Here is a 19,409-nt window from a genome sequence, read left to right on the forward strand (position 1 = left end):
CTAAAGCAATATTTTGTGTGGGTTTTTTTTTTGTTGAGTGTTTTGAGTGGCTCTCAAACTTCTTGCATTCAACACTACTGTTAAAAATAATTCCCCGACAGTACAGATTTATATTATGAATACTAACCAAATATTAATCTCATTATTGTTACATATATTTATTCAACTACTTCAAATGATATTTAAAATTGCTATTATCTACAGATATATTTGGTTTAAAGCTAATAAAAGCTTGATACCACTGATTTGCACCACTGTAACAACAACAACAAAAAAAAAGACAAAATACACTCCTATTTGCAGCACCCAAGCACACCAGAATGTGAGTGTCATTAAAACAAAATCACCATCAAAATGATATCCGCTCAGTAATGATGTCATTCATTTGAAATGGAATGCATTTTATACACTTACAAATGATGACCTGTGTCATGGGTGGATGTGATAAACTAGCAACTTACTATATGCCTTATAAATCAGTCAAAGATACGTTGTTGTAGAATGTGGAAATAAAGGAACTTGCCAAGTCATTATCAATACTAGATTAAATTAATTTATATACAAAAAAACACCATGAGGCACACAAGGCCAAATGAGCTTTCAGGCTGAGCTTTTAAAAACCTGTAGAATTATTAAAGGTTCTGTATAGAACTTTGTAACTGATTGTTTCCCTAGGATATTTTTGGGAGCTAAGAACATTTAATTATCCACTAAAACCTTAAAAAACACTTTTTGAATAATTACAACAAAGAGTTTCCCTTTCAGAGAAAAAATAAAAACTTTTAATAATCTAGGAACACTTACCAAGGATTCCTGATGAATAACATTTATTAATGTAATAAATAAATATTTACTGTAAGTATTTACTTTACAGGATATACTGTATATTGCAAATGTGTACTCTTTAGAATGCTTACCAGCTCTATAAACCATTTAGAGAATCCTTAACTATGAAGAGCCTTACAACATAGAATTTTCCCAGTGAAGTCAGTATGTACTGTGACTATGTATTCTATACCCTATGTAGTCATCTACAACAACCTATTTTTTCAATCAGAAAGGGTTTAAGTAGAACCATTTTTAAAAGCTTAGAACCCTTAAGACCCTTATGGTATTTTTCTGAAAGAGTGTTCCCAACAACAGAGTGTTTTGCTTTCAGAGAAAAGTACAAATTACTTTCATGAAGTGAATGTATTTAAAAGGTTTATAATGTAAGTCTACTATACTGTATACTATGAAAAGTCCTGCAACCACTAAAGAACCCTTAAACCATTTTTTTCTAAGAGCATGTACTAACTGGGTAAGTGCGCAAACTCCAAACTATTGCACAATATTTTCTTCTTGATGCCTGTTGAGAATTTCAGCTCCTAGGTATGCTCTTCAAGTTTCTTTAATAGTTTGTAGGTTAATTAAGTGTTCTCTAGACTCTAACACCTAAAGAGAAAACTCAGACTTCAGAGACAACAACCTAAAAAAATCTAAAAAATACAAACATAATAATAGAAACTTCAAGGGCGGCTAATAAGCAGGTCTGGTATCAGAGCACAACTAACAGGAAGAGTCTGAAGTCAAGGTCTATTTGTTTATTTTAGCTATACACTAAAGACTTTTGGGTTTCAGAAAAGGGGCACACATATGAGCCTTTATCACACGTACCAACATTTCGGATCATTAAAAAGTGGGTGGGTTCAATCTAAAAGCTGCCATGTTCTATGTTTTACACATTTAGCTGTGGACTGTATATAAAAAAAAAATATGACATGACCACCAGAAACTCACAAGCTCCATAATTTCTGTCAAGAGGTCAGTTAAAACACATGCACACGCACACTCACACGCACACGCACACACACACACTGTGTCTTTCTTTATCTCTCATTCTCCCCCTCTTAAAAAAGAAAGGTTTTAAAAAAAGCTACACAGTGTTAAGGTTTTTTTTTTTTTTTTGCAAGCTTTGTCAATTTTCAAAGAAGAATAAAGCTTGCTGTGATGTATTTAAAATTCTTTTAAAGAAGTGTTTACGTGTTTGTGATTAAAGTTACACTATCAGCTGATAAAAAAAGTGTTGAAAAGACAATGATGCTATAAATCTTCCCTCATTAAAACAAAACTGTAGTCCATTGGTTGAGACATGTTCGATGTGTGAAGTTAACTTCTTTAGTTTTGCTCTGAAGCTGCAAGGCTAATGTAGTTCATGAGTAAAGGAAATCTATAGCCACCAGTAAAGTGTTGTGCACAATACTGAATACAAACATTACGTATACATTTACAGCAACTTACAACTGAACAGATGCTAAAGGGCCTAGTAGCGGCAGCTTGGTGTTGATGGGATTTAAACTCATGAACTTCTCTTTCAAAGTCCGATGCCTTAACCACTGTGCTACCACCTCCCCCATCATGTCTATAGGGTAGAAATTGTAGTCAATTCTAGTAATTTAGAAATATTAAATTTTTCACAAATATTGTTTGATATAATACTTGAAGTACATGAAGACAACAAGAAGGAAAAATGCTCATAATACAAATTAATTTACTTATTAAGATAGTAAATACAAATGTTGTGTTAAAGTTATATTCAGGAAGTCTAATCACCTTCATCCTTAGCAGTAAATTTGCTGTCACTTAGATGAGGGTGTGAGTTAAAGTTTGAAGGTGGTGCTATATTATAGAATTTATTGGGGTTATAAAATAGTTCTAGCCTTTTATTTATTAAATATATTTTTTTATTATATGAAACAAGTTTTGTCTACTTGGAGTTACTTAGACAATGTCCTTTGTGACCAAGTGATTATATACACATGAACATTTAGTGCACAACGCTAAACTGGTGGCAATACATCACTTGTTAGTTTGTTATGCTATACTGCAAAATAAAAACAAAAGAAGAACAAAAAAAAGGTTTAATGTCAATCATGTTTATTTCTCGTGAAGAGGACAAAATGTTGGCTACATTTATTTGTTTGCTCATTTCTTTCTTTCTTAATTTTATTAATTAATTTATTTATTTAAATGTAAATTAAAAATTCAACCAGCGTTTAATTAAATACATTCTCTGGTTTAGATTGCACTTGTTCTAGGTTTAATCCAGGGTATATTATATTATATTATATTATATTATATTATATTATATTATATTATATTATATTATATTATATTATATGCTGTGTGAAGCTTGTATTTGTTTCAAATGGAGATATTTAATTTAATTTTATTTAGATTTCTTTTTTATTTGTTTGTGAGGAAATTTGGACTGCCATAAAGAAATGTAAAAGATGTCTGTACTATCAATGTTTTGCCAAAAGAAAGAAAAGAAAATCTATCAAGTCTATTTTGCTTGAATCATATGAATAATTATAAATACACAGTATAAAATCTATATAATGATCGATATAGCTAATGTATAATGGTACTTCTAAATATGGATTGTGTTTAGATGTGTTTGATGTCACTACACTTTTAATCTTTTCTACTTTTCTCCATTTGTAGATAATTTATAAATGTTTATACTTTTTTTTAATGTGTTGAAATTTCATATTGAACAGTGCAAGCATTATTCATAGTGTCTCCAAAAAAAAAGTCTACATTTGTGTGTTCACTTGGTGAATTAAAGAAAAAAGCTACTTTCATGACTGCTGTGTGACTGTGCATGTGACATGTACACATTTTTAAAAAAAGAGAAAATAAATAAATCTAATATTTTTTACACTTTTGTGCTGTTTGTAGTGAGTCTGTAGGTTGGGCAGTGCGGTGCCATTATCCTATTTGGCCACTAGAGAGCATTGTTAACCTAACTTTTAACTCCATGACATGAATGGACTTGCACCAGCTTATCAGAGACAAAAAAGCGATGCAAATTAGTAGGCGTGGCTTCAGAGCAAGGCTCCCCGTTTTGGCGTGTCCTTTTGTTGACTGATTTGTTCATTGACCCTTTATATAAGCGCATTATTACACCAAAAGGGGGCGCTACTAAGTCTCTTTTTAGATATACACATAGGTTATTGAGCAGATCCTCAGATGTTTACAAACTACAAGTCAGTCTTTTCATTTGTTCAGGACCAACAACTTTTAGATAAATCATTCTGTAAATTAACTAGTTCCTTCAGTTTGTGCTAAATTATATATAGTGTAACCTCGATACTCGCGGGGGTTACGTTCTATGACCCCTCGCTGGTAACAAAAAATCGCGAGGTTTTGACTCTCCTTTTGATGGTTCCTTTTTCAACTGTACTATACTGTACTATAAACGCAACAAAAATTGTGAATTGCTTGTCATAAATGTTTTATTTACTACTTTAAATGAATAATACAATAATAAAATAGTTTTTCAAACATTTGTATGTAATTTTTTTAGAACAAACTCTTTTTTTGTTACTGTTTTTTCTGGAGATTTGAAATTAAGGCATATTGTGTTTTATTCTACGAGAAAGAAAACGCAAAAATATAAATAGTTCATGAATAAGCTCAAGAAATGTTTTTGAACTCCATTACTTACTCTTATCTTGAAAAGTCCATCTTGTAAATTTCCTTGTAAAATTCCTGAGTAATTCAGTGACCAAATACATTTCATATATATAAGTCATTGTGTAATGAAAAATTACCTATAAAATCCACACATGCAAGCTATGACAAGTGAGCTCTATGACTATCCAACCAAAGGATGTGGCAATACTGACATTATTCTATGCCTGCTTGAGGGCATTGGGGTTGCCAACTTAAAATCTGATTGGTTTTAAATCAGCAGCCTGCGAGCAACATAGATTTGAAGCTACAGGGCACCCGCAGTTTTCATTGTGAAGGGCTAATGACAGTTCCATTTGATCCTGACAAAACGTGATGTAACAGCTAAAACATGATTGGATAGAAATTCTAACCTAAAATGACATTTAGCTGCCCTGCTTTTAAAATATATTAAAACACAAGTCATTGATTCTGAAGTGATTCTAAATTTAGGACAGCAGAGAAGGCTTTGCTGGCCCTGATAGCCTGCCATTTGTTCCTCTACAGTACAACCTACAATACTCTATTTAAAAAATCTGCACAAGCAGTTACATATTTTGTGACTTACAGGATCTATGTGAAGTCAGTTCAGGGAAATGATTTGTTCAATATAATAATGTCAGGATCTAGTGGGTTCCAGCGAGGTTTTTGTTTTTTCTGCCCCTCTTTTTCCCCAACAGTTGTTGCTATTTTGTTTCCACTTGAGTCCTGTTAGCTCTGTGTACTGCACAGGTAGTCCCCAACTTATGCAGGCTTGACTTAAGATTTTTTAATCTTACAATGACAATAGTGGTATGAAAAATCAGCAAAAATATATCCATTTATATGCACTATTTTAATTTCTGCATAATATGCTGGGATGCTGACAGAATGTATGCATCTCCTGCTTTGTGAGAGGCCTTAATCTCACCAGCAGTCAACAGAGTTCAGTTGTAAGAGTGCATATTTTTTCTGTGTTTGTGATGTTTCAATGCCCAATTTTAACTCTTGCCTCTCTCCTTTTTATCTGTGTAGCTGGACACTGAAACATAACGTGTCCAGCTCCACCCTATATCTGGCACTCGTCCACTCACCCATTACTACATACATATATACTGTAATGTTTCTACATTACGAGACTTTAACTTGCTCTGTCTTGTTAAATTATGTACTCTAATTTGTTAACAAATTACAGTATATTACCCCATACTCATCATAATTTATTAAGACTCCTGTGTAGGCTAGGCCATGTCTCGACTTACGTTATTTTAAAGTTACGATGGAGTCATCAGAGAAAAATCTCCATCGTAAGGAGGGTGTACCTGTATTTAAATTTCCTTTCTGTCCCTGTCTTTTGATTGTTTGTTGTAATGTTGTCTAGTTTTTCTGAGTTTGTTTTCTCGAGTTTCCTGCCCTATCCTGAGCTGAGTCTTTGTTTGTTAGTTTGTTTGTCATTTGCCTTGCTTTTTCATGAGATACTCTGGTTAAGTATTTTGTAATGTTTTCTAAAACCAAGTTACATACTAGTCCTTTAAAAAGCCCACACAGCAGTGAGTGCTAATCATTATTTTATCAAATGCTCTCAGGACAGTCAACGCCAACATAAAACACTGATTGCACTGGCTGAGCTGTGTGGCTAAATAATCACCCAAGCAGAAGTAACTGTGCGGGACAGTGTTGGAATGCAGGACCAGGCTGAGCCATGGGAGAGCCCTACCCCAAGTGATGGACGGATGGAGATAATTATGCTCGTATATCAAGTTTCCCTGGCTCTCAGCCATTCTCTCCTACCAGTCAAGAGTGAGCCATAATGATCCTGTGTGGCTGTGGGCCAGTGGATGTTTAAACTTCTCTCCAGCTTTGACCTCTCGATCAATGCCTGCTTTTAACAAGAGCCTTGAGTAAAGACACAGAAACTTGTCCATCTTTCTGTGTCTCTGTTAATATTTCTATCCACTCCAAAATGACAGAGGTATGTTCAATAGCAAAATGCTCATAAAGGGCACAGCCTGAGCTGGACATTATAGGACACCATATTCTCTTCTAATATCCATTTCTATGATGAAGTGTCTGGGTTCTTTGAGCATAATCATTCCCCAGGGTCGTGTTCTTCTTAAATGAGCCATAATATGAAGCAGATAGCTATTAAATGCAGATACACTAATGGCAATGGTGTCTGAGTTAGTGCCCCAGGTGGGGAACAAGCTCAAGGCACTGAAGCTTTGTAACCAGTTCTTTATGGAAGCTCAGTGTCTCAGCAAAAATATAAAATATTGCCCACAAGCATTACTCATTATAGGCCATATTCAGATATCCACAAATATGCCTCGAAAACTGCTTTGGTTATAAAACTATAAAAATAAATATAAAAAATCTACACACATCTTTCAAAATGTGAAATGACAATTTATAACAGTTAAGTAAAACCCATTTAGAAATCTGTTATTAAATGATAAAAAGTTGCAATACCCACAAATACCCTTTTATAATTGGAGTGTGGTTGTGTACAGAATGACATCCCATGTTCAAAGTAATGATCATATGGCTTTCATCTAAGAAATTATTCTACTTTACCCCAAATTGAGAAAGCTGTCTGTAGGAGTTTCTTGTTGGTATCATATGACTTCTAAAGCCATGATTAACAAAGGGCTGTTACCGTGAACATATACTGTATCTCACTTTGTTGAAAGCTTTTGATCAGGAGATGGGTGTAAAAGAATTTCCAAAATTCCATGGAGAACTTTAACCATGGAGCACTTTAAAGACCAGCAGAAAAAAAGAGGAAATAAAGAACCACAGTGAAGATCAACAGTAGGAGGTCTCTATGTAAAAAAAAAGGACAAGACAAAAATTATTAAGAACAGCAACATTATAAAAAAGACGAGTACAGATCATTTTTTCATGTGACACCTCCAAGCTAAGCTACATCACCCGAAACAATATGCAACTAGGCTATCTACATTTTTTTTTTTTTTGCTTAAAAAAACCCTTCCACATAGGGTTTTTATATAGACTTTACATTAAATATATTAATGTAAATAAATGTATATTATGAATATTAAATACAGAAATAAGATGCATTGTTTATACGAAAAGGACAACTATGATGTTTTATTATGATTTGAAAATGCATATACATTTTTGTATGCATATAAATAAATTACAAATGCATTATTTACTCATTTATTAATCATACCTGACATGCTATAACCATCACCACAAGCATCATCCTCATCCTTACTCTCACTTTTTCCATGTAGGTTTGCTCATCATCTTGCTCATCATACCATTCTGTCCTCACCCTGGGAGTGCTCATGCAGTTTTATACTTCTTTGAAGCTAAGTAGAATAAAGATGTATTCATCTTATACCTAATATAATAATGCACTACAATTCTAACATAATATATGGAAAGAGAATTCTCAGCACATTCTAACCAGGCTGCCTAAAAAATGCAATACATATATAGCTACATAAAATAGTTGTTTTGCCCTCAAGGCAACAAGTACATTTTTATGATTTTCTAACAGACTTTTCTATATTTCTTACATAAAGTTATTCAAAACACATTTTGATTGAACTATAACCATGTTTTATATTTTGCTAAATATAAATATATGGTGTGTTGCAGGAGGAGTCAGATTGGTAAAGGTTAGGGTTAGTTAGGTAATGTCAGAGTTGTGACCACGAGTCGGCAAAATAAGTAACTCAAGCATTGTTTATGATAACAAGAAACAATACCAGAGTCAGGGAGAGTCACTAACCGTAGAATGACAGCTGCCGAGGGGGGCATGGCAGCCGGGCGGCGGTACAACATACTCTTTGTGGCCGGGTGGTGGTTTGACGTCCCTTTTGCAACCCTGGAGCGGAGCGGAGCGCTCGGGGGAACACTCGTGCTCATTCTCTCAGGGAACTAGGGTTACATACGTAACCTAGAGACGTTCCCTTTCAGGAACGCGAGCTGCGTCAAAACGCTTTGGGAACGGGCATACCATCACACCATACTGACCAGTCCCTGCCTAGTGTGTCTGGCACCATGAGCGTGCGGGACAGAGGAGCCGGGAGTGGCTCTGATGCCGAGGTCGTAAAACCTGACAAAGGTCAAATGGGTGGACCAATCCGCAGCATTACATATGTCCAGCAGGGGCACCCCCTTAAACCAGGCTGTAGAGGCTGCCATACTCCAGGTCGAATTAACCTGAACTCTGAAAGAAGTGGGAAGACCAGAGGAAATTGCATCAACAGGTCGTGAGGGATCCGTAGGGATCTTAGGTACATACCCAGCTCTAGGGTAGAGGAAAGCACTGGCCATGACAGGGGTAAACGCCAGACGAGACGGGGCCACAGACAGGGCCTGTAGGTTCCCGATCCTTTTATGGGAGGATATCGCCAAAAGGAAGGCGGTCTTAACCGACAGGTACCTAAGGGCCAACTCGGCCAAAGGCTCGAAGGGGGGCTCAGATAGAGCCGCCAACATGATGGCCAAGTCCCACAGAGGCACTCTGGTTTGTATCCCAGGCCTAAGGCTCCAGGTGCCACGCAGGAAACGTTTCCCTAGTGACTGCACCTCGGGCGGGGTACAATAAGCCAAGATAGCGGACACATAAACCTTCAAGGTGGACGGGGCCAACCCAGTAGCAAACTGTACCCGCAAGAACTCCAGAACCGACCCAACCGGGCAGTTAACTGGGTCTAACCGGTGGTGCTCACACCAAGTGCAGAACTCTGCCATCTGGCGGCATTCAACCTCCTCATGAAGAGAGCTCTGGAATGGAGGATGGTCCCAACTACCTCAGTAGAGCCAGCAGGTCCGCAAACCATGGTCTGCCCAGCTGTAGCGAATTTAGCTCGCAAAGAAAGGTAAATATTTATAGTAATTATAAATATTTAAGTTAAGTTGAATTGACGGTAATGGAATTAACATTACACTTATTTGTCTGTTCGTCCGCCAAACAGACAGTATAATTTATATTAATTCTATAAAAGAGGTATCTCCCTGGCCAAGAAAGACGTAACCCCCTTTTACTTTATACCGTAAATTAAATTAAAAGAGCAAGTAGTTCAGACCGGATGTAGCAGGAACTTTGCATTTACGAACGTACTCAGAAACGATCACTTGTGAAAAATATGGCGTTTAATAAATGAGACAAACACACATAAAACTAGCTACACGAACAAACAAAAGAAATGAAGAAAACACAAATAAAATCAAATAAACAAAGGTTAAAACTAGGAAAGGAGGGAGAGAAAGGGACAAGAAAAAAAGGGACAAGAAAGGGACAAGAAGAAATTGTTAAAGGAAAGGGAATGGATGGAAATGCTTAAGCTTCAAAATTAAGCACACCCTAACTGGGAAATCGTCACAGGAATTTAAATTCACCTTAAGATTTACTAAGACTTAAAATACGCATCTAAATTCGTTGGTAAAGGAAACGGTTACTTGCATTGGCTTGTTGCACAAGAGTCCGGATGCGAAAAGGAAATCTTTGAAGAGCCAGTTAGGGTGGGGTCAGATGTTCTTCCAGGTTCTCCTGAAGATCAGAGCAGTGGTTGTTCTTGGAAGTGAAGCTTGCCGGAAGATCTTGAAGAAAGAGGGAGTCGTTTCCAAGCTGTTTCGTACGTCTGACCAACGATTGGTGGTGTTCGTGACATTTTAAAGGTCTCGAACTCCACCCATCTTTGGGGGAACGGCCAATACTAAGGGTTGAGATTTTGGAGGGAAAAACTCCCCTTTGTTCCATGTGTCTGTGGACATGGTTTGGGATTATAGAACTTTAAAGTTTTATCTGAAGTGTATTAAGACGATATGGTGACTTTCCTGATCCAATAAAATGTACCATTGTTTAATAAGTAAGTTACAGATAATTTTGTGGTCATTTGGATACTAAACACGAGAGGATTGATGGCATAACGGCAGCGGTACATTACATACATAGATCAGTAGTCAAAGTGTAACTAATGTTACTACAACATTATGTTCTGATAAAAGAATGAAAACACAAAACAAAATGCACTTTCATTAGGAAAGTGAAGAGCAGATAATTTTGTATAAATTCTGACATCAGGCCTTAAAAGGACATACAGCATTAGAACAGGTATACATTAACGTGCTGGGACCAGTAATTAACGTATAACGGATGTTAGTACAATGTCGTATTCTGATCAAATGAAATGCACCAATTGCAGTCAATTAAGCCTTAATAGAAGAGACACATTAATAGAGTTACATTAATAGGATCTTTAGCGTACAACTATAAACAATAAAGGAGATACATACAAGTATAGGTTAATGTCGTGGGGTGTGGAGCATCTTATTCATTTTGTTTAATTAGAAAAAGGAATGCTTTATTGTATCAGTGTGTGTGTGTGTGTGTGCATTGTGTATGTGTGGGTGTTTTATGGTCGAGGTCTCTATGCGGTCAACAGAGAACCTGCATGGGGTTATCTCGTCTTGTGGTAGGATCCAGACCTTCTGGAGCCAGTTGCGTGTGGGTGTGTGTTTTAGGATTAGGGGGTCTTGGTGAACTCAACAGGAGTTCAGGGTCTGGTCCGGTTTGTGTCTTTGAAAGGGGGAGTGTGGCACTTATGACTATTTTACCCCCAATAAAAGTTTCAACTTTTGATTGAGGTGAAGATGTCATAGGTTAAAAGGAATGCCTGGGACATGAAATCTAAATGATCTGTGCCAGACGCTACACAGCCAACGAGGTGCCACCAGGAGGAGACTTACTTCATCCTGGCGGATTCTCTCCAGAACTCCCGGGGGTAGTGCGATGGGGGGGAAGGCGTACAGACAAAGCCTTGGCCACGTCTGCACCATAGTGTCCAGCCCTGGGCCTCGGCCCTCGCCTCGAAAGGACATCTGCTTTCCAATTTTTCCGGCCCAGGAGGTGAACAGCTCTCAGTAAGAGGAGTTTGGGACTTTGGGACCACAGGAGGATCTGGCATGCCAGCCTGTACAGGGGGTGAGATCGTTGATGTACATCATCTGGCAGTTGATGTACGAGACCATCGACGTGCTGTCCCTACGGACCAGCACGTGGTGACCTTTCAGGTCTCGGACAAGGTGTTTGAGTGCCAAAAGCACAGCCATCATCTCCAGGCAGTTTATGTGCCTGTAACGATGTAGCTCATCCCACCAACCTTGGGCGGAGTGGCCACTCATGACCGCTCCTCACCCCATGAAAAGGCGCTCCCAGGATGGGGCCTTGAGACAGGAATGCGTGTTCCCTCCATATAGCGAAGGTTCGAAAAGCTCGCCTCGAAACCTTGATAGTATGCCACCATTGGACGGGCCTCATATGGAGGAGGCCAAGCAGAATCACGTTGGACGCCACCGCCATGAAACTGCCTTACAATGAGTGGTAGGCCGTCTCTCACTCTCCCGACTGTTGTGAGAATGGCTGCAATCCGGGCGGGAGACAATACTGCTCTCTCGAGTGGAAATGGAGGGAAACATCTGCTGGAGGGAGGCTGCGCACCAAAGCACATCCTGTGGCAGGGCTAACAGCGAGGCCTCCTGTGTGTAGGCATCCGATCGTGGAACCAACCCCTTGGGGCTGGCCCCAGACCTTCTCATAGCGGCTGGAGCGGTGCCCTGCAGCCATTGAGGACTCCTGAGAGACTGCTGGTCTCCTCCGTCTCCAATGTTCTCTCGGGCAGAGATGGGGGGAAGCACCCGCCGGAGGGAGGCTGCGCTCCAAGGCACATCCCGTGGTGGAGCTAACAGACTGGCCTCCTGGTGGAGGTACATGCACCGCACAAGGTGTAGACCGTCCCCCTCAATGCAGAGTGCTCTGGTTGACTGGGCCGCTTCACCACCACCCGTTTGTTTGAGGAGAGGACCACCCTTAGGTTGGCCAACACCACCGATTTGGGCTTAGAGGGTGTTTTCCCTGCCGAGCAGCCCCATTAGAGTTGCAGGGAAATACCACCCAAACGCCGCCATGGCCAGGGCATTCAGAAGAAACGCCCTGTCTGTTGAGATCTCCATGCATAGGGTGTGCCACAAAAGCCTTTCTATGGCTACCAGATCTGACAAGGACCAACCTCCGGCCCATGCCGTACCTAGCGGGCGTAACTTCTAATCGTCAGCCCCAGAGCCAACTCCCTCATCCATCTCTCATAGCAGGTCAGCCTGGGATGCCTGCAACACACTCATCGTGTGGAGGAGAGATTGCTAGCGTCTACTCAACCCTGGGCATCTCCCCATAGCCGCACTCCCTAAACCTACTATAGTTGCATATAGCTATGCGGGGGAAGGCATATGGGGTCTCCCAGGACCTAGAGACCTCAATGTGTAGGTTGGGGAAAAACGGTAGGCTTTGGGGCGGAGGCTGTGTCGCGGGATGCAGGAAACGCTCATCCAGCCTGCTGGGAACATGTTGCTTCTGCTACTCATTGGGCCAGGCTATCTCTAGCTTAGTGATGGCCTGTGTCACTACCTCCAGAAGCTCCTCGAACAGCACAGGCTGTGAGGAGTCCGTGGGCTCACTAGCATACGAAAAATTCCCGTTCTCATTGGCAGAAATCCCAAGTTACATGCGCCAGAAGAAGGAACCGCCGAAGCGGTGCTTTCCTCAGGAAATGGGAGGAATATTTGTGAATTTGTCTTATTTTTGCCTCATACTCAAAAAGGCTGTAATTGGTGCCAAAGGTGCTTCAACAAAATACTGAGCAAAAGCTGTGAATACATGTGATTTATAATGAATTATAATTTTTTTTATACATTTGCTAAGATTTCAAACACACTTCTTTTACATTGTCATTATGGGGTATTGTTTGTAGAATTTTGAGAAAAACAATGAATTTAATCGATATTGGAATAAGGCTATAACATAACAAGGTGTGAAAAAAGTGAAGCGCTTTAAATATTTTTCAGATGCACTGTAGCAACAAGACTTCATTCAAACACAATTGATCAGAATGTGATCAGCACATTTGATACATGCATTTTTTTTCTAGCTGTCTGATTCCAGTTTATATTTACATATTTTATGATCCAATGTTTTAAACTGGGCACTTTCTGTATTTTGGAATGAATGATGCAGTTGGAAATTGTAGTTATGATTAAATTTTCATAAAATACTATTTTATTTGTACATCACTTTCAACAATTGACATTGTCCCAACATAGCTTCACAGAAATAAATTGAGAAAATACATTTAAAATAAATAAATGTGTCCCTAAAACTTACACCTACTGTATATGTATAATGCAGTCGCTTTTACTGTCATCATATCCAGAATCCAGATATTTTTATAAATCTTTTTGGGCCTTTTCATGTTTTTAAAAGAATAGTGGGGAAAAAATGTCTTTAGACTTTTTTCTTGTTCTTGCAAGATGAAGGTGGGGTGACATCATAGCCTAGCTTTAACTGATCTTCTTTTCCTGAGGGGACTAAGGTGATATACATCCACAGCACGCTCCGAGAGGCACATCCATTCATCACCTATCACAGAACACCGAGAGTGAGCCCAGCAATGGCCGACCTGCCCCATTCATCACTGTCACAGTGGTTTGACTGAGCAACACTGACTTTGCTTCTTCACTTGATCTTTACACCGGTCAGACTGGAAAACAAACAATCCATTACTTACTCAATACAAACATTATTAGCAATTGGATCATACAAGAGTGCTTGTGGTGATCACACAGGTACTGCATTAGATGATGATTATGTGGATAAAATCTTTAACAGCTGACCGCATTATTTAACTGAAGTAATCTGTCATTATATGGTTGCAAACTGCATCAAATGTACTATTTAAGCACAGTTTATTTATAATATCACTTTTGACTGACTTATTTGCATGTTGTGATAATACTTGCAGTTATGACCAACATGTTACCACTACAATACAATACAGTAACAAACCACTTTGTGCAATGCAGTTGACTTACCTGGTGTGAACAGGTATATCTAATCTGCCATGCACAAACCTGGTGTAAGAACACATTTATAAGTTTTAGTGGCGGACCATGCATTTCACACCAAGGCCTTCAGTGGTGTCCTGCCTAAATCAATCAACCTCCTAATCCCAGGTATCTCATGCAGTGTGAATGAATGCCATTACTGAAGTGAGAAAACCAATGAGCACAAGTCTCCTTTTACTGCAGCCACAACAGCACCGCTGTTACATAATCTTTAGCAGAAGCATCAATTTTAAACCTCATAAAATGATCACAGGTTTTCATGCATGTTTGAAAATTTTCTGTGCATTACGGTTTTCCTGGGGATATGAAATGAAGGCAAACTGTGTGTTTTTTTACAAATTAAACAAGAAAGAAAATACAAAAGTATAAATGCTTCATGAAAAAACTTAACCATTTTGATCTGTTTTGACCAAGCTTTCGTCAAAATGTCGAACTTTCTAAAAACGTCTGTCTTGTAAATGTCCTTGTAAGTAAATGCAGTAAATCAAATTGTTCTTCTTTGTGGAAAGGAGTGGAATAAAAAACATAAATTAAATCCACACAAATATATTTGAGTTTGTGCAGTTTGCTTCAGATCCAGGTTGCAGTAGTCCCCTCTCTGTCCATCAAATCAAAAGACGTGAAAATGCTGACCTGTTTCTATGCCTTTAGCCGGCCTCAGAGTGGCCAAATCACAGTCTGATTGGTTAAAGTAACACATTTCTGCTAGTCTTATGACAATATGGCTAAAATCTGTTTGGATAGAAACTCTAAATTACAGTAGTAAACTCGGCAGCACAGCAGCAGCAGCCCACCCAAGAAAAAAGCTATTAAATGAAGACAATAGATTATTGGGAATATTCCAAATTCATTGATGAAAATATATTAAAACGTAAGTCAGTGATCCTGAGTTTAGGCCAGCAGTAAAGGCCTTGCTGGCCCTGATGGCCTGTCACTGATGAATTTACAAAATGCTGACACTTAGAGATCTTTTTAACTACTGTAGAATGACTATTACATCATTTTTTTACTTAGCAAGGACAGAATTTAGAAAATACCATTGTTTCAATTAATAATCATCTGCATGTTTAAATTTTTTTAGCTAAGCATTAACAAGCTAGAAACTTTGCTTAACACTTTTTACTCTACATATTTGCTAATTCACAAGTTAGCCTCAAACTTTTTCCATGTCAAACTACATTAGCATGTGGAAAAATAACCAAACATCCTGATAACATATATTTAATTAGAATTATGGATTATGTGTTTTTTTCTTCTCTTCTCCTTTTTTTCATTTGGGTTTTTCTTAATCTTTTACAGAATTTGGATATCTAAACTTCTTTTGTGTATTAAATTCCAGAGCTGCTTGCATTTTTCCACCCTGGTATATTTTTCTGAACATTCCAGACACATAGTCTTAATGCTGCAAACAAAAAAGATTTGACTACCTAGTCTAGCTTACTTGAGTAGCTAACGGCTTACATTCCCATGTTTGACATGGCTGCTAGCATTTGGTGCCTGAAATGTTATCTTTCCACAGGTTGTATTTGATGACTTCATTTGATTTATTTATTTATTTTTAAGTTTTTTAGTGATTTACAGTATTTTGCTATTAAATTGTTTTTTTATTATTATTAATGTTTATTATTATTATTATGATAAAGATTAGGATGATGTGATGATATTTATTAATGTGGAGGGGGGGGGGGTGAGGGGGCATTAGTGATGAAAATTCCTCCTCTTTAGTCAGATTATTTAGCTTAGCTCACTTAAAGGGGATGACTTATTCAGCTCCAAATAAAACTCAAGTTTGCAATACTACAAGGTAAGACATTAAATCAGTTAGAAATGTAATCAACTTGTTGATGAATTTCTCCTCATTAGTCTGTACCTCTGCAGTTTGTTTTATAGTTATAACTTAAAAAAATGATCTATAACCATTTTCTCTCTCAGAAGGTGATTCATCCATGCCTGTCTACACTGTATTTGATCTCTACCTACTAATTTTACTTAAAGAATTTAAAGTGGCACAGTTGAGTCAGTTTTACTGTTCAGTCAGTTTCACTGTGCATTCTAAAAAGTCTGTGATCGTCAGGTAAGTAGCAATTATTCTTCAAAACTGCTATAAAATAGCTCCTAGATTCAATATAAACCTCTACTAAGGTCACTGGAGTACCTCTGCAGTGCAGCCTTTGTATTACCACACAGCATTTTTTGAGACAATCATTGTTTATGAAGTTGTTTTAGTAAGTAATCCAGAGAGAAATGTTGTTGAAATTTATACCAATTAAAAGAATTTTAATTCATAATTCATCTATGATCTGTGATTACTAAAGGCTGCTTTACAATTACAGTACAAAAGCTGCCAACTTTTGCTGACCTGACAATAATGATTAAAAAAAATAATAAAGTTCTTAAAGATCCAGTTCATCTTCTTGTGCTTGTCTGTGTCTACTGTCTACTTCTAGTAATTCTGTTATATTGAAGTGATAACAATACATCAAACAAGTTAATATTAACCTGCGACTGGCTGCCACAACTGCTGTTACAGAAAAGTAATCAGCACCTTTTGACCAATTAGTAGCCAGAATAAGATTCTGTGATTTCTTTTTTGTTAACAGAACCAGCTGCATTTCTATTCTAATGCAAGGTTAAGAGAAATAAATTAGAGGCCAGGGAGGGGATGACTAATTATAACTGCTATAACATAAGTGATAACAGGAACATATTTTGCTGATGACTCACAACATCAAACAAATCTATAAATGAATACAAATTGTAGTTTTTTTGTTTTATCTAATAAAAAAAAATATTGGAAGATGTTGAAGTATGTAAGAGCAAAAAATGTTTAAGGATGCACTTAAAAAGTGCTTATATACAATAGTAAACCATCACATTTTTATTCCTTAGATATTCATTTCCATGTGGATTAAATAAGTTGAATGGAGTGAATTCATTTAATTATGGAAATATTGTGTTCTGTTTGACATTAGCATTCTCAAAAAAAAAAATCCCAACCTTTAATTGGTTTTCTGTGCATTTGTTTATTTTCCAATCTTCTATTGTCCTTTGTCCTTAAGCACTGTCAGTTGCGAGTTTTTGAAAGAAAATTATTAAGACATACTTAATTTCCTTTTTATTTGTTTTACTTTACACATTGGATCAATGCCATGCAGCATTAAACTTTAACATAATGCCAAATATCAAAATCGCAAGATATTGCTTACATCTCTGGCCTAGATTATTGCTAAGATCTGGAGCTTTTCCCAGACGTAAGTAATACCATGTCAATGATTTGCAAATTGCGTGATCACATTTTTAATGACTGATGCCAGCCAAATTCTAAATATACTGCAATAATTAATTCCCTACATTCAGCACAAATGTTTGTTTCCAGCAAGGGCTCTGAATGTTAAAATAAAACTTTTTAGATTAGATTAGTTAATGTCACTCTCAGCTCCTTCACTTCTTTTTCTTCTTTTTTTCCATCACCCTTTTTTTTTTTTTTTTAGTAAAACAGAGACTCCAAGCATGCTCATTTATTGAATAATAATTTTCACCCATAGGTGTGGCTAGAAGTGTCTTTTTATTGATTAATAAGCTTTTCAAATGCATTCAATTTTAGCATTATGAAAGTCGACATTGAAAAGATCCATGATTGTAAACACTGGAAGCCACACGAGATGCATTAATCTGATTTATTCCACATATTAATGGCCAGTGCATGTCCTTATCAAACAACAGGACATTAAGCCATGCTTTGTCATGCAGAGACCTGACAGCAATGATGTCAAACTGGGCCAGAGAGACAAGGGGACAGGCCTGCTTGTGTCTTCTAACTGACAGATGATTGATGAGGGCTGTTTTAGCTTGCTCATAGTGACCTTGTTCACTATACTAAAGCTGTGATGAGACATATTTGAGGGTCCATTTAACCCCAGACAAGTGTTATACATCTAAATAACTTATATAGAATGGCAAGTTAAGCAACCGGCCGATTATGTGATTTGTAAAAAAAAAAAATATGTTGTCTTTCATTCTTTTTTCTTAGTGAACAAAACAAATGAAAACTGTATAGGATGTATGTACAGCTGTTAAAATATATATATATATATATATATATATATATATATAAGATAAGATAAGATAAGATAAACCTTTATTCCTATATATGTGTGTGTGTGTGTGTGTGTGTGTGTATACGTATATGCGGTATTAGAATACATTTTATTGTTGTTTTTTATTGTATGTTTTACACCTCAATGTACAGCTTTAAAAATTTAAAAATGCTAAGTTAAGGCTTTTTATTACCACAGCCAGTAGGGGGCGCACGTGTGTAACAAGATTATAGTATTTGTTTAGGATTTTGTGTCAAATGTGCTTATTCTGGGTTTTGTTTCAGATTTTTTTATTCATCTGTTTTGGATCAGAAAGCCAGCTGATAAAATAAAATAAAAGGTTTTGGACCGTTTCCATAATAACTGGATTAAATTTTTTCTTAATTTACCTTTGAAATGCAAAATACAGATCTCTTACAGGTCCATGTACTGTACTTATTATTGGGACCTAAAAGAGATTAAGAGATTGACCAAAAACAAAAAAAAACACAAATAATTTCTGCTACTTTATCTAAAAAAAAACAAGAGCAGAAATAAAATGGGATCTTTCATTTATGATGACTAAAGTTTGGAAAAGCAAATATAGTTAAAATAAAGTTTTAAACACCATTTAGCATCTGGATTTTTTCCACTATGCAAAATAATATACACCATAACAAATTATCTGTTCAGATTCCACTCTGAGAAAAAGGCCAACAGGCTTTTAGTTTTAAAGCAATTTGCACAAAAATTTAGGGAAGTTATATTCAGGTTGTTATTAATTATTTTTTGGCAATTTTATTTTCTGATATAAAAATATAAAAATTATCTCATTTCTCATTTCTGTTGTATATAGACACTTTTGCCTGTTCTTTGTTTTATTTTATATTGCTATTTGCTTTTTCTTTATATAACTACTGT

The sequence above is a fragment of the Silurus meridionalis genome, chromosome 15 (assembly GCF_014805685.1).
Source record: "Silurus meridionalis isolate SWU-2019-XX chromosome 15, ASM1480568v1, whole genome shotgun sequence".
Classification (NCBI taxonomy): domain Eukaryota; kingdom Metazoa; phylum Chordata; class Actinopteri; order Siluriformes; family Siluridae; genus Silurus; species Silurus meridionalis.